Below are 13,795 nucleotides of genomic sequence, written 5' to 3' on the forward strand. Positions count from 1 at the left end.
TGGGGGCCAACCATCATTTGATAAACCACTCTGAATTTATCTAGGCTGCTCATAAAATCACAGAATCTCAGAGTTGGAAGGGAAACCATATAATTGAATTTATTCCTGAAAAAGCATCCCTTCTGTAAAACACCAATAAAGTTATTTAATATCTACTTCAAAATTGTGGTAAGGGAGAAATTATTATCTTTTGAAGCATTCCATTGCACTTTTGAACAGATACAATTGTTAGAAAATAATTTGCTAACCTCAAGGCCAAGTATGCCTCTCTGCAACCTTCATTCATTTTTTAAAATTTTAGATATGTTCTGTAATAAAAGTCTAATCCCTCTGTCTGCTGTGAAATTTTCCTATCTAGTAGTATATCTTCTTGATGGTCTACAGATTTCTTGCCATCCTGATGATCCTTTTCTGTCTGCTCCTCGTTTTAGCTATATTGCTCCTAAGATATCCAAAATTGAACACAAAAATTGAACAAATCCTTATTTAAACAAAATAAAAACCAAAGATCAAGGCATCACGGGACAGTGCATAGAGCATTAGACTTAGAAGTAGATGACCTGGATTCAAATTCTGTACCTGTATTTTAGGAAGAGCAACTCTTTTGAGAATTAAATGGAAAATGAACTAATGTGGATTGATCCTTGAGGTTAGATGGCCAACCAGCATCTTATTGCAATAGTCAATATGTCACTAGGATCAGAATCACACAGAATCAGAGGAAAGAAATTGACATCAATTGATGTCAATGAGAGATGTTTTTAAGGTGGAAATGACTGTTGACGACTGGAGATAGGGAGATAAGTGAATTTTAGGAATTAAAGATGATATCTGAGTTAGGGACCTAGATAACTTGGAGGAAAGGGATGCCTTCAGCAGCTGTAAAAGTTAGGAAAAAGAAAAAAAAGTGGGGGAAGTGGGACAAAGGGATGATGAGTTAAGCTTTGAACATATTGAGTTTAAAATTTTTGTGGGAACAGTGAAGTCAGGAGGACCTGAGTTAAAATATGACCTCAAACACTTAATGTTTCCTAGCTGGACTCTGGGCAAGTCACTTATCCGCAATTGCCTCAGCAAAAAAAAAAAAAAAAAAAAAATTGTGAGATGTCCAGTAGGCTCTTATAGGTGAGACACTAGAGGTTATGAGTGTCAGCTACAAAAGGATGTTTATAATCATGAAACCTGGTAAATCATCAAATAAAATAGTACAGAGTCATGAAATATGAAACAGATAAAAAGCTAAGGGGCTCTCTCCAGCTTTGCACATGGTTGACATTTTTCTTCTTGATACTCTCTTTTCTGTAAATTTTTGTAATTTTGCTCTACTCTGCTCTCCTCTTATTGTCTGCTACTATAACGATTCTTTTTTTTGTCTCTTTTGTTTTATCTTCCTCTAGGTCATACCTTCTCACCTATTCTCCCATTTTATTTTATTGGTGAATTAACTCAAATGGATTTAATTATCAATTCTGTGCGGATAATTCTCAGATCTATTAAAATAATCCTTCTGACCTTTTCCTGACTTCCAGTACATGATTGGAATATTATTTCTTCTTATACCAACTTTCAGGCTTTCCTCACTTCTTTAAGTTCTAGCTAAAAACTTATTTTTGGCAAAAAGCCTTTTATGGTCTCCTTTAATTCTAGAAGGATTGCTAGTGCCCTCTATATACTACTTCAAATCTATTATGTATATAGCTTCTTTGTGCATAGTGGTTTGCTTGTCATTTCCTTCCCTATATTGTGAGCTAGTTGTGGTCAAGGACTATTTTTACTTTTATTTGTATAACCAGGACATTACTTCCATTAACATGTCCAAACTTTTTATTAAATGATTGTTGTATGGACCTTATTTTTGGGGGATAGTGTTCCAGACCTGAAAAAAATAGACTACCAAAAAAATCAAGAGTCTGATGTATGAAATGATAAAGTATGGACAAATTTACTAGAAGTAGGGAACAATATGGACAAGACAAAGCATGAATGTTTGTTCAATGTGTTTGTTCAGAGTAGTTAAGAAGAAAATATTTCATGATTCTGAGCCACAAGCATGGATCAAGGGATCTTTGGATTTCTCCTGCATGGGGTCTTGATCAGTCCTGCAGTCTGAAGTAAGGTCAAGCTATAGGTACAGTTAAAGAAAGATATAGGGATAGAGGCCAAGGAAGGTCATTAAACTATGAGTCAGTACTGAATCAGAAGCCATTTTGAAAGGAACATCTTAAAAGTTTATTATAATCTGAAAAAGTTGTTAGAAGAGATTCCCTGTGGTTCATCAAAGCATGTGACAGAGTTTGAAGCAGTTTAGTTAAGACACAAAAAAATCTCTTAGAACTTAAAAAAAAAAATCCTTCTAGGTCAAATATAGAAAGACTGCTTCCATGTACTAGGATATTTATAGCAGTACCAGCAAAAAACTGGAAAAAATGAGTAGGTAGTCATCATTTGGGAATTGAATAAATAAATTATGGTACATAAAATGGATATAATAATAGCACCTATTCAAATGAGATCATAGTAAAGAGCTTTGAACAGTGCCAGGTACATAGTAAATTCTATCTAAATATTAGCTATTATTATTATAATGATTTAATTAAATATTATCATGCTATAAGAAACATTTAAAACATAAACAAATATGGGAAAGTTTATGTGACTTGAAGAAAAGTGATATAGACATAACCAGGAAAAGAGCAGACACAATGACTGCAACCATGTGGACATAGAGAACTACCTCTAAAAAAGCATATACATATATATATATATATATATATATATATATATATATATATATATATATATATATATATATATAGGGCTTCATGTGTGCTTGCACATGTATTAATGCATTGAACATGAATCCTGTGAAATTATAATTGTTTAAGCTTCCTATTGAAGAAGGAATAAAATAGGCCTCTTTCCCTTGGCATAAGTGCACTGTGAATGTGAAACTTTCTATGTACTGTTAGACTCAGTTGATATATTTGTTTTGCTGATCTGCTCATTTTTCCTTTTTATTCTTTCTAACAAAGAATGGCTTTTTGAGTAGGAGAAGAGAGATGGACATATTAAGAAATTTTGGAGATGCAAGAATTAAAGATATCAAAATTAAAAAAAAAAAAAAAAGCTTTCTTGATTAAGCCATGGCAAGCAATTATACCCAGACTTGATTCTGTTATCTAATTCTTGAGATTGAGATGGCATTAATAAAATAACTGACTGTGAAAGTAGAATCACTGTTTTATAGAATAATATTCCCTAAATTTCCTGAAAAGACAAGTATGGGATTGAATCTGTAATTTCCCAACCATCCTCTTTCTTTCTTTCTTTACCACAGTGTGTTTCAAAATCCAACAGATGATTTCAAGCTGTCTAATCTAATTCAAGGCAAGACAATTATCATTTATTTAAGTGCATACTATATACTTGGCATTGTACTAATCTAGAGCCACAACTGAAAACTCTCTTGATCCAAGGGGAGTGAGTCTACACAGTATAAGTCTGTATCAATAAAGATGTAATTGCATAGACAGAGGAGATTCTTACCCCATTATCTGTAGAATTGCAAATGTCCTTCAATTCCATGAAAGAAGCAGAAGATGAGGAAGGAAACAAAGAGAAATGATAAAGGGAAAATGAAGCTTCTATAATAGGGCAGAAGTTTTGGTGATGGTGCCATATAATATGCTATTATTACATAATAAGCCATAATTTGTCTTGGGGAAAAAAAAAAAAAAAACACGCTCCAGATGTAGATGGTTTTGATCAAAGCCACAGTTGCCCTAGTTAATTATGACTCTGGCCAAGACAAAATTCCTCCATTGTCTTCTAGTTGTCACGGCTTCGTAGCAGGATCTTCTTAGAAATATTTCTTATTCTGCAACAAGAGTTTTGTTTTTTTTTAAATAATTTTCTAACTAGAATATCTTTGTGGAGTTTTATTCTTTCTCTTTTTTTTCTCTCTGTCTCTATCTTTGTCTCTGACTGTCTCTGTCTCTCTGTCTCTTTATCTGTATATACATTATCTTTCTAGGTGAAGGTGGCATATTTTCCTATGATCATCTCTTTCTTTGTGAAGGACTTTTCTTTATAGTTTGGGGGCTCAAGCTTCATCTTCACTTTTTTGCTACCTGGTCTCTCATCTGTTCCTTTTTTCCCATTTGCCTTCCACACCAGATTCCTGATCATCATAATTCATAATCCCAAATTCCTGAGAAGTTAATACATTTATTTTGGAATTCTTCACATAAGACATAGACAAATAATAAATGACTAAATGGAAATTGGCCCATTTAGTTCATATTTCCTGGATAAGCGTAAACATCAGACTATACTTTCTATTCATTTTCCATTCAGTTATTTTCTCTCTATCCTAGCCATATTGCTATCTTCCTGCTTTTTCACCTTTACTTTCATTTTTTTTTTGACCTGGACAATCTTAAAATTGATTTAAATCAATAGTACCATTTTGTTTTTCTGAAAGGGCATACTGCAACCCTTGATCCAGTAAGACCATTGCTAAGTTTTCATCCCAATGACATACAAAAAAAGAGAAAAGGCTATATTTGCACAAAAATATTTATAATGGCTCTTTTTGTGATGGCTAAGAATTAGGAATCAAAGGTATACCCATCAATTGGGGAATAGCTAAATAAACTATAGTATACAATTGCTATGGAATATAATTGTGCTATAGGAAATTACAAGCAGGATAATTTCAGAAAAACCTAGAAAGACTTACATGAATTAATACATAGTAAAGTAAATATAAGTAGAAGAATGTTATACACAATAACAGCAATATTTTTTGTTGAAGAACTATGAAAGATTTAGCTATTCTCAAGAGATGCGATAATCCAAACAATTCCAAAGGACTAATGATTAAGCATACTATCCACCTCCAGAGAAAGAACTGCTATTGATTGAATACAGACTGAAGAACTGTTTACTTTTTCCCTCCTTTTGTACAAAATGATTAATAGGGAAATGTTTTACCTAATTGCATATGTATAACCTATATTTAATGGCTAAAAATATCAGAGAGGGGGAAGGGAATGGAAGTATAGAATGTGGAACTCAAAACTTCAAATAAAAATTTTATTTTTATTTAAAAAAGGTGAGGGCATGTCAATTTTCCCCTATACATTAGACCACCAGTTTTATGCCTTCTCAGTTAAAAACTCTATTCATTGGGCACCACTTTTCCATAAATAGTTTCTTTCCCCAGTGAATTAATTGTAAGCTCCTTGAGAGCAGAAGGCTCTCTCTCATTTATATCAGTATTCCCTGCACTTAACACAGTATCTACTACCTGACAAGTACTTAATAAAATACTCTTTTTATTCATTCATTCATGCCAGATCAGGACAAACTTCAGTCATTCATACCAAGTATAGAACTATAACCAAAATTATGTTGGCTTTAGCAAATTAATTGTAGTGGAAGGGAAGCATAGAGTATAGTTTTCTAAAGAGAATCTGGCTTCAGCACCCTTGACATACCTAATGATCCCCTAACGTCACAAAAGATATGGAAGGGGACCAGGGAGACCCAAGGACATCTATTTAATATATAGTCAGAGATAGAAGCACAATAAACCAGAGTCAGAATAAAGCATTCTCTGCTTGATTTGGTACCCTGGGTCAAACCCTAGATAGGATCCTTTCAAAAACATATTAATATTTCCTGTTTCTTATATCACCAGATATCTCTCCTCCATCTCTCAATAGCCATTCTACATGAAAGCAGTACTTTTTAAAAAAAGAAAAAGAAAAGTCAGCACAACTGATCAATATATTAAGAAAGTCTGAAAACATGTGCAATGTTTAACACGAGGAACTCCTACATCAGTGAAAGGATAAGTGGGGATGCTTTCTCATACCTCTTAATCTGCCTCACTTAATCTTGATAATTTTTTTAACATTTATTTTTAATTTAACTTTTGTGTGATTATTCTTTCCAATTCACTTCATTCTGCTTGCTTTACTTTGTACCAGTTCATATAGAGTTTTCTATCTTTCCAGGTATCTATCACATGCATCATTTTTAAGAGCACTATAATACTCCAATGCATTCATTTATCTCAATTTGATTTACCATTCCCAATTTATGGACATTTACTTTCCTTCCAAATATAAGTTATTTCAAAAAGTGCTGATCTAAATATTTTTTTTCTTTTTTATCAATGCCTTCCTTAGGGTCTAAGTCCAGTAATGGAGTCTCTGGTACAAAGGATATAGATTTTTTGTTACTTTATTTGAACAATTCCCAAAATGGTTTTTGCCATTTCACAGATCCATCAACAATATATTAATATCCCTATCTTCACATATGCCCTCCAGCATTGATTGTTGTCATTTTCTCTCTCTCTCTTTCTCTCTCTCTCTCTCTCTCTCTCTCTCTCTCTCTCTCTCTCTCTCTCTCTCTCTCTCTCTCTCTCTCTCTCTCTCTCTCTCTCTCTCTTTTTCTCTTCCCCTGAGGCTGGGGTTAAGAGACTTGCCCAGGATCACACAGCTAGGAAGTATTAAATGTCTGAGGGCAGATTTGAACTTAGGTCCTCCTGACTTTAGGGCTGGCCCTCTATCCACTGCACTACCTAGCTATTCCCCACCTAGATGCCCCCCACCTAACTGCCCCTCCACATTGATCTCTTTATTCTTTAACCAATAGTATGGAGTTTTGATGATTCCTGCTTTACTTAATATAGCTTGTGGTCTAGAAGTGCTCCATCGTCTTCTTTTTATCATTTACCTTGACATTCTATATATTTGTTTTTTCAAATGAAGTTCTCAGTGAAGTTATCAAGTTTTGCAAAATTCTCTTGGTAAGTTAATGGTATAGTACAGTTCTCCTTGTAAGGATTTTTACTGTAATATTTACCCCTCCCATAAAATAGCCACTTTTCTAGATCACAAAATACAGTAATTCTTCTGTCTCCAAATATAGACTTGACATACACATATTTTTTAACATTGACATAAAATGTGATGCTTTTTGTTAATCTAGGTCCCTTAGTTATCATTGCTTATTTTATCTCAGTTGTCATTTGCTTGGCCCAAGCTGTGATTCTTAAAATACTGATTAGGCTGCAGGGCACTAAATATGTTAGACACAACCATTTGGAACATCATAGATAGATTAAAAACTTTTGTGAAAAATCTTATTAAAAACTAGTATCAAAGTGGACTGATAATTTTTCATATTTGACAAACTAATTCTTACATAGGCTGGTCTTAATTATTGATCTGTGTAGTCCCCATAGCAGGGATCTAGATAGCTACATATGTCTTTCCTTAATCTTTGTTTATTATTTATTAAATTGTTTTCTTCTTCTTCTTGTTCTTCTTCTTGTTCTTCTTGTTCTTCTTGTCCTTGTTGTTGTTGTTGTTGTTGTTGTTGTTGTTGTTGTTGTTGTTGTTGTTGTTGTTGTTGTTGTTGTTCTTCTTCTTCTTCTTCTTCTTCTTCTTCTTCTTCTTCTTCTTCTTCTTCTTCTTTTCTTCATCAATATTAGTAATATCAATAGCAGCAAAAACAACAGCAGCAGTAGGGTCTCTATTGACTCAATATCTCAAGATCTTGAACTTGAATCTAGGGTCAGCCTGATCCTGGCTTAAGAGGCCTAATAAGGTATACTAATTCATTTAAAAGGTATATAGCCAAAGGCCAAGTATCTTGCAATACTGTGATCAGATGATTCATTATTGATATTTAATTCTTGTTAGATATCAGCACAAAGAGGGAAAATAAATATCCTGATTGTGGGAAGGCTGTATGCAGTGTTTGTATACAAGTTCACTTTCTCTGTTATGTGCGGCTAAATGTATATATATCCATCAGTCAACCAACAAGAATTTATTGAGGCCTGGAGGAGTGTGATAACTGAAAGTATTATTCTTCCTCTGAGGAAAAAGTAAATAAAGTACATCTAGCTAGACCAAAGATTATTAAATTTTTTATTTTGATAGCTTTGTTTCAAAATAACTGGTTTTCTTTGAAATCTTGTGTAGTTTATTTTATGCATTAAAAATATTGTTCTGCAAAGGAATCTTTAAGCTTTACCAGATTGTCAAATAGTCCATGACACCTCAAAAAAGGTATCAAGCACTGATTTAGATAATAGAACCAATGTTTTTGCCCCATTATAATACTTTACAAACAAAATTGGAGTAGGCTTTTAAAATTTTTCACATATTAGCAAGATTAGAAATTTCTACTTATATTACCTAGCTAGATGAGTGTTAAGTGGTCCTTTTCTTCACAGACTTGTTTCTTGAGAACTTTATCATGACTATGAAAATGCAAATGCTGCAACCTACTAAAAGTCTAGTCTTCTCTATGTTCCTTCTCCCAAGTAGGAGCAAATATGGGAACAAAGCTTTATTCTTGAAAATTATTTCTTTTAAAAGTAAGAAGCTCTAAAATAGTGAGATTGGTTGTTGTCCATTTGGGCATATGATTAAATTGCTATACTATTTTGCTTGTAGTAGGATTATTCATTGCAATATTGATCCTAAGAAAGCATTAATATTTGTGATTGCTTTCATCATACCAGTGATATATTAATTCTCAGGAGTTTAAAAGATGAAGAGGCTGAAACTGCTTTTTTTTTTTTTTTTTTTTTTTAAGAATAGTTAAAAGAAATTCTTTGGAGTATTAAGTTTGTTAAAGCTAATGTCTCAATATTGACTCTTTGATATTTCTACCCAGCACAGGTATTGAAGAAGAGAAATCCTCTATACTGAATGTGGGGGTTGTGAAATTATTATTTATAAGTAAATGTATACTTATTTTATATATCTATATATTCAGAATCATGAAAAAGTTTCTTAGCCAAAAAGCAGTCATGAGTAGAAAAGGTTTAAGAAGCCCTGCTCTACATATTATTAATAATCAGGTTTTTAAAATATATAAATATGTCATTCAAATCTTATTATGTACTTCAGGAGAAGTGCACCTCCACTCAGCTACTCAGATGGAGAGGACCACCTTGATAAGGAAAATGAGATAAGGCTATCAGTATCCAGGGACTTTCCAAATCAAAGGTACTTCCTTATATGACAGTGATAGATCACTCCAGTTACTGAATTGGCCTTCATGAAACTTAAACTAATCGTTCTTCCCCTTTCCATGGCCTCATCATTTCAGTGGGCAGAAGCCATCAATTTACGTGAATGGATGCTGAAACAGTACACGTTGAGCTCACTCTTACTAGCATAGACTCAGTTTCTGTCAAATGAGAATTCACAAGTCTTCTAAGGGAAAATTAATTTCCTTTCAAGGTCATTTATCCTATTTTTGGACGATTAAAATTATTAGGGAGATTTTCCTTACAACCACCTTATAATTGAGGTTAACTTAACTGTTTCGTGGTCTGTCTTCTGAAATTAAGTTTAGTCAATCTAATGCTTCCCCAAAAGCTATGGTGGTTATAAAAACAAAGGGGATGGATTGAAAGATGTCATAGAGGCAGATTTGATAAGATTGACACTTGTTTGATATTGGATAAGATTGTGAGAATTATGAGATTGTAAACCTGGATGACTGGAAGGACAAAAATAGAGATTTGCAAGTTTCATGGCAGGGGCTGGGGATGGGGAAGATAATGAGTTTTATTTTGAACATGTTAAGTTTGAGATGCTTATAGAATGGCTTGAAATGGCCAACAGGAAGCTGGTAATATGTGAGTAAAGACAAGGATAGATATGAGGGTAGAAAACACAAATCTGAAATACATTGGTGTGCAGATTTTTGAGCTCATGCAGGTTTATGAGATCATTAAATTGGGGGATTAGCCCACAGTAGAATCTTGGGTGTTGTACCCACATTAGGAGGTGTGAAATAAATGATGATCCAGGAAAACAGACTGAGAGAGAAAGAATAAAAGAAACAGGAGGCGAACCAAGATTGTACTGCCATGAAAACTGAAAAAGAGGAAAAGTAGTGAATAATAATTAAAAGCTTTAGAAACTACTTTCCAAGTCTCCTCATTACCAGGATAAATATTTATTGCTAGTTTCTTGGCATGTAAAAATAGCATGAACTCAGGATCCTTTACCATCCTGGCTTTTAAATCTATCTTGCTTGATATCTTATGTATATTGGGATATAAATTTCTTTCTTGAATTTTTCCTTCTCTTAACTTCTAGGTATCTTTGCTATTATTCTACATTATAACTACAATCTCTAATACCAATCCTATAGGAAATACCACCTATATCTAAGTTGTCAAACACTCTCAGGCAGCTGCCAGTATAGCTGAAATCAGATTAAAATACATTTGGGAAATATTTAACAAAATATATAAAATACAAAAGAACCTAGATAATATTTATATATTTTTCTAAGTCAATATTGGAAATATAGATATCCTTATTTATGATTTAATGATCTCTGTTAGTTTTGAGTTAGGCATCAATAGTGTAGACCATTTTCTCTCTTCACTTTAATTTCTTTTTCTTTCTCTCTTTTCCTTCCTTCCTTCTTTTTCTTCCTTCCTTCCTTCCTTCCTTCCTTCCTTCCTTCCTTCCTTCCTTCCTTCCTTCCTTCCTTCCTTCCTTCCTTCCTTCCTTCCTTCCTTCCTTCCTTCCTTCCTTCCTTCCTTCCTTCCTTCCTTCCTTCCTTCCTTCCTTCCTTCCTTCCTTCCTTCCTTCCCTTTCTCTCTCTTTCTCATAGTCTGTTTCTCTTTTTCTTCTTTCATACCTCCCTTATTTCTTTTTTCTTCCTTTTTTCTTTCTTTTTTTAGCTTAAATTACTTTTAATTATATGTACATGAATCTAGAAAAAATATATTCTTACCTGTTCTTGTTATCAGATAAAGTGTATAACGGCTATAGAATGAGAGAGACAAGAGCTCCTGAGTTCAAATTTTATCTCTGACCCATAGTAGCTGTGTGACCCTAAACAAGTTATGGAGAGAAAGCTACAGTGGCAAAAAGAGGGAGGAGAGGCAAATGGTCGGAGAAAGGGAAAAAAAGGGAAAGGAAATCAGAGGAAGTCTGTTATAAAGGTATAAAATATGAAATTATCATGCAGTTATTTGAAATATGCAGTCCAGTAATAACAATGATTGAAATAATGCACCCATTGGAGTTTTTGTGTTGTTTTGTGTTTTGTGTTTTTGTTTTTTGTTTTTTAATGATAGAGTAAATCCCAAGTGATAACAAGATACATTCTCAATTCCCCAATTTCTGTGAAAAAGGTGTTTGACGTTTCTGGGCCACCAGATGGCAGTAGCTGTACACCACAGTCTTTCCAGCTCACTTCTGATTGTGTCTGATGTGCTTTTATTACTTTAGATTGTACCACCCATAATTGTTATTTTTACGGATATCTCAGAGAGAAGGCATTATTGCTTTAAAAATTGGGAGATTGATATCTTTAATGGAAACACCGAGTGTGTTCCCTCCTCTTCCCACATGCTATGTTTTTGTGAGTAACTGCAACAAGTGTAAGGGCTGATTTGATTTTACAAGAATTATAAAGTATTACAAACATCAATAAGAAATTTCATTTAAACCAAAAGAGTACATAAAGATTGGTTACAGATAATTGAATGCAGATACATTTTTTAAAATTCCAGAATCTTTTATACAGTCAAAGAGAACTTTACATTTTCAACATTCAGGGTATCTCTAGCCCCTCAACACGACCTACCTCAATTGAAAGGAATAATGTGGAGACATAGTAGGGATGAGTTCTAGTCCAAAGTCTATTGTAGAGCTATCTGTATGTGATCTCAGAAATTCTTTCACATTTGTTTGACATTTTTAGTGTCCTCTCAGGTACAACACTATTTCAGCAACATTTGACAAATATTATATTTCAGGATGAAAAATGATAGATTTGACCTCATCTCATCTGGGGCAGAATGACACCCTTTCTTCAATCACAGTTCTTTGCTTTTTGGTGGCTGAGCTTTGTATTAGTGAGTAATGATCATTTGGTTTGTTTTTGATGGAATTTAGTCTTTCTTTGGGCCTGTGATTGCTTCTACCACCCTTACTCAAAATTGATACTTTCTAACCCAGATTGTGCAGAAATTCAAATTGTATAGTGATTAAATAAACTTACCAAAAAACAAACAAAAAAACAACCTCTTTAGGCAGTTGAGAGCCTTTGAATTCTACTGTTGTCCAGTTCTGATGCCCTGGATTTTCTTTCAGCTCTTCTCATGAATGGGCTCATGAATTCTCATGAATTGAAAGATCAATTTTTTGATCTTTTAGATTTTATGGAAAAGTTTGGTTTCAATGTATATCCCCCCCCCCTTTAAAGGTCTAAAATTTATTTTTTCTTTTCTATGATACCCCTCAGTTCCAATTTATAGATTTAAAACAATCAATATGATTTTTCTCAGTGAGGAGGTTTTCTCTGGTAGTAAAGTTCACAACCTTTCTCTTTGCATACCAGAAAAAAAGGTTTTTGAGTTTCCACATTCAAAAGCATTTATCTCCTAGGGGATGGCCTTCTGGCAATGAACCGCTCTGAACTTGGTTTAACTTAGCCCTAGATAAAAGATGCAGAGTCTGTCACTGGGCTTGTGTTTGAAGCCTTTACAGCTTGGTTGGGCCCTACCCAAATTTGATTTTCCATGTTATGATACTCAGTAGGATGGACAAATCAACCAAATATTTATCTACTTTTAAAATTAGAAGGGCAATAGTGTTAGAAGTCTGCTCCCAGAGATAACTATGAATCATATTGATAAGTACTGTTTCATGGAACATCCTAGATGTTTCATTTACTTCAATGTTTAAAGAATTTAACATTCATCAGTATGAGTAGTACCTTTCTCAGAACAGATCACAACATGATATAAATAATATGAAGTACTTCATAAATTTTAAATTTCTATAGAAATGTAAGTTGTTCCTATCTCATTTTCTAAACTTCTAAAGGTGGAATATCCAGATTCGTTTCCTCACCTGACTCCCAAGACAAACAATATTCATATAATTTAAACTGTTTTGTGGGCTATAATATTGCTGGGTTTCATTAAAGTGGTAAATTAAAGCATCAGAGCAATATCAATTAGACAAAAGGTTAAAGTTAATTTTATGTCATCAATTTTGGACATATGAATAGGTACTCAGAGGTAAAGTAGCTCTTAAAAAAACTACTACATATGCTGGTACACTCAAGACCCAGAACCTGCACATTAGTATTTTATTGAGTTAGTGAATAAATGGTGCAAGAAATTCCAAATCCCAAAAGTTGAGGTCAGGGAGCAGCTTTGCTCAGTCTAGGAAAAATGAGAAAAATAAATTGGTAAGTAAGGTTAGAAGAAGATCAACATGTATATTTAAGATATTGGAGGGGCAGTTAGATGATGCAGTGGATAGAACCCTGTTCATGGGATAAGGAGTACCTGAGTTCACATATGATCTCAGACATTTGTGTGAGCCTAGGCAAGTTACTTAACCCTAAATTCCAAGAGAAAAAAAAAAATTGGAAAGGTATGAACCGTTTTATCAGGTGGAAAGAGCTTCATTTATATTAACTGAATGTTACTATACTTCATTCTGCTACTTTGAAGTGACCATATTTTAATAATATAATTCTTTAATATTGATTCAAGATGTTCTATAAATTTCAGATTCTTCTATTTTCTCTAAAATAAAAATATAGGCATACTGAAAAAAGATAAACATGCATAGGAAACTAAATACTTGTCAGAGGTGATAAATGGTAAATACGTAAATGTCCTGTGATTCCTCCAGCATAAAGAGCTCCCCAGACCAAAGCAGATCCCAATCCATCTTAGATTTTTTTTTTATATAAGTTTTAATGAGTTGCC

General features: G+C 33.5%; 1 protein-coding gene across 5 annotated transcripts in view; it reads left to right on the top strand.

Moving 5' to 3' along the window:
* The window catches only part of LOC141551390 (E3 ubiquitin-protein ligase Topors-like), a 342,185-nt gene that overhangs the window by 262,819 nt on the left and 65,571 nt on the right, over positions 1-13,795 (top strand). The window contains exons 5-6 of one of the 5 annotated variants that reach the window (XM_074282996.1): positions 6,786-6,823; positions 8,943-9,041. The exons of 3 other annotated variants lie outside the window; for them this stretch is intronic. The gene's annotated coding sequence lies outside the window, so the exon portion shown is untranslated. The remainder of the gene's footprint in view (positions 1-6,785; positions 6,824-8,942; positions 9,042-13,795) is intronic. One more of the 5 variants, XM_074282994.1, reaches the window with a different exon arrangement.

Source organism: Sminthopsis crassicaudata, chromosome 1 (assembly GCF_048593235.1).
Source record: "Sminthopsis crassicaudata isolate SCR6 chromosome 1, ASM4859323v1, whole genome shotgun sequence".
Lineage (NCBI taxonomy): Eukaryota > Metazoa > Chordata > Mammalia > Dasyuromorphia > Dasyuridae > Sminthopsis > Sminthopsis crassicaudata.